Here is a 3,381-nt window from a genome sequence, read left to right on the forward strand (position 1 = left end):
AGCAAGCCACCTCCAGCTCAAGTCATGGTTTTGCAAGGCCACTAGTCCAAACTACTAGGTCTTCCCAAATGTAAAGGAGACATGACAGATCCAGTTATGGTCACTTGCTGTGGAAAATATGCTCTTAAAATTACAGGCAAATAAAAATCAAGTAGTGGATATTTGTGCCATTCAAAAAAATAATTCAATACACGGCAATATTTGAAAATAGACAAAAATCATGTTCTAGCCGGCTCCAACTCAAAATTCTGAAATGTCACCAATCAGTGCTTACTCCAGCTGGCTGTGATGTTGTCTCTACATTTGGGTCAACAATTCACCAGAGACCTGGGGTTTGGACCCACAGTGGCTCAGTTGGGGACTGCTGTCACCTCGGGGCTCTGGAGCAGCTTCTGAGTGCAATCCCCATGACAGCCAGTGTTCTGAACCACCCACTCCATGGATGTTTCTACAGCGAGTATCTGAAGTTGCCCTATAGCACACACAATTAGTTCTCAGCACATTCAGACACAGTTACTGCCTTGTCTACCTTGTCTTTGGGCCAAAGAAAAGTTTTCTGTTCCACGTAGTTAGAACAGAAAAGAAAGAACAATATCGTGCCTGCTAAATGAGCTGCATTCCTGGGACTCTTTTCAGGCAGATTTCCTCTTTTCCAGACTATTTCTCCACCTACAACCTGGCCTGTATCCTGCCCAGAACTGGTTTATTTCCTGAAACTCTTACTGTGCTACAGATACACTGGACACACACTTGTTTCCTACAGGGCTGTACTTTCATTTCGTAGGTATAGTATACAGAAAAATCCAAGCATGTTAAATAAAATAGAGAAATACACTGATTTCCTCAGTCTTTCAACAAATAGTCACAATATTGCCATCCACTCTGGGCCTGATGATTAACGGGGACAAGCAGATTGAGCCACAATATGTGACTTCATCAAGTCAGGCTGGAGGTATCTCTGGAGACCCTCAAATCAAGGTGGGTTTAGGAAAGGTCAATTTCAACTTGAAACCCAGGGAACTGGTCCCAGCCCTTCATTGCACAAGAGGGCCAAAGAAGAAGAGAAGACAAAGACCATGGCTTCTGGGCCTGGCATGAGAAAGCAATGCTCCTGGGCCACTGACAGGAACCCCAAATTGTCCTATTGTTTTGAGAAAGGGCTCCAACCCAGTATCTCTTTCTACGCACAACGTGTATCTAAGTGTTCACGGATGATATCCATCTGCAGAGGTGACTCATAGGTAGACAGCCAGTGCAGTCATGGGGCTCTGTCTGCATTCTCAATTTGCCTGCTCAGGTTGTTGCCTTGTCAATGTTATTTTCCAAGCTCCATGCCCCGAACGCCTGTCTTCAGCCCCTGCTAGAGTTCTCCAGCCACTGTATCTGTAGTCTGTCACATCTTATCACTGCACGCCTGAATTCAACAGGTCTGGGAAACCTGTCTGCAGACTTGACAGCTGGCTCTTGTGGCTCCAAGAACTTTACTGGTTGCTTAATGGCCCCAGCCCCACCCTCTCTCATAGCAGGTTCCAGAGGGGGATGGTCCACAGCTGCACCCCTCTTGCCTTTCCTCAGGAGAGTAAAGAAAGAGATTGGAACAACGACTCTGCAGAGTGGCACTGCGCTGTTGGCAGAGATGGTCAGGTCCCCCAGCAGTGAGAGGAGAGGGTGAAGGGCAAGGCTCAGTGGAGATGAGGATAGGGAGACCTGGTGCAAGCAACCAGAGAGCTTCCTCCTGTCATGCCCTGTGCGCGCGGCTGCCCTGTGCGCGCGCCCCAACCCCTTCTCGCCTCGTGGGTCCCTGATCCCTGGAGTCCAGGGCCCGCAAAAGGTCTCCCGCGACTTAGAGAATGGGAAAGGGCTAGGAAAGCGCGGCGGTGCGCTCAGAACTTCTAGCGGCGCGAGAGCGCCCCCACCCTGCTCTGCGGCCTGCAATGGAACAGCAGCTGGGAGAAAGGTTTTGAGCCTGAGACAGCCTGGCCAGCAGGCGCCTCCCAGATCCCAGCCCAGGCTGCTTCCTGTTCACCCCATCCCAACTTCTCTGATCCCGAACGCACACCCCCTCAGCGAGGTGCTTTGCCTCCAAGATCTGGGTTTCAAAGACTGAGTCTTCCTCAAGCACTGGACTGACCTGCTGCATCTTGGTGAGGCTGGATCAGTTTCCTCCTCCTCAGAGCCTGAGTGCCCCATAAAATCAGAAAGGAAGGGTTTCCAGAGACTTTATACAGATAGGAAAACAAAGGCTGAAAATTTAAGGTAGACCCTTGTTCACGGGCAACACTAGAAATCTCTGATTATTATCATCTCACCACTGTTCTCATCCAAAAGTAGTCCTGAAGCCCCTCTAACCACATACCTTGCTCTCTTAGACCCGCAAAGAGAGTCTGGTTATGCCCCAGGGACTCAGACCTACAAGAGCCAGCAGATCAATCTGCAGATCCCAGGGATACCCATTCCTCCAACTGGCTTCTGATTCTACTACTCTGGGAAGAAGTTGGAAGGTCTTGAATGTGGCACAAGACCAGGTTATGAAACCAAGTTGGCATATAAATAACAATAACAAATTGCCCAATTTAATTTGCTCACTCGATCCAAAAAAAGAGAAACAAGAAAACCCATCTAATTAAGTACACTGATCCACAGAAACTGGCAACTCTGAAGATCTGCCTAGAAGTTAGGCTCAACAAACCTGAGTAACACAGGCTATGAGTTGAGATAAGACAAAGCCATTCTCTTCCTGCCCCCAGAAAGGCTGCAAAGGGCCCTGAGAAATTCTTTCTTTAAAATGAGTGGTAAACTGAGCCCAAATTGGAAATAAATTTGTCTAACTCCAGCCAGTGAGGCCAAACTAATACCAGGATCCATGGCGCCCAAGAGAACATTGGCTTTATGCTCCACTCCAGCCACAGACTGGGTCACTGGGCCTTGGTCTTAAACATTCTTACCCAATCGGCTCCTTGGACCTGGAACTCAACCCTCCTTACCCAGACAGCGCCTCTGAATCCTTCAAGACCCTGGGTAAACATCAGGTTCTCAGGGAAATATCTGACTATGGAGGGCACATGAGCAACTTGCTCCCACCCCCTTACAGTACTGCCCAGTTTTAGTCATGTGAGTACAATTAGATGGAAAGTACCAGAAAAGAGCAAGACCTCACCAAACCTGGAGGAGCCAAGAAAGGATAGTTTCATTGGAAGTAAAGATAATGCTTTCTTCCCCAACTTCCCCATGGTGTTATGCCCCAAGTTTACAAGGGCAGAAATTTCCAAGTCCCCAGCAAGCAGGGGTGGAACAGAAACTAGATTATATTCCTGGGTCCCAGGCCAGTAGCTCTGTCAGGTCCTTCACTGGCATGGCTCTGAGCCCCTTTGGACCTGTGCT

Source organism: Pteropus medius, unplaced genomic scaffold (assembly GCF_902729225.1).
Source record: "Pteropus medius unplaced genomic scaffold, Ma_sr-lr_union100, whole genome shotgun sequence".
Lineage (NCBI taxonomy): Eukaryota > Metazoa > Chordata > Mammalia > Chiroptera > Pteropodidae > Pteropus > Pteropus medius.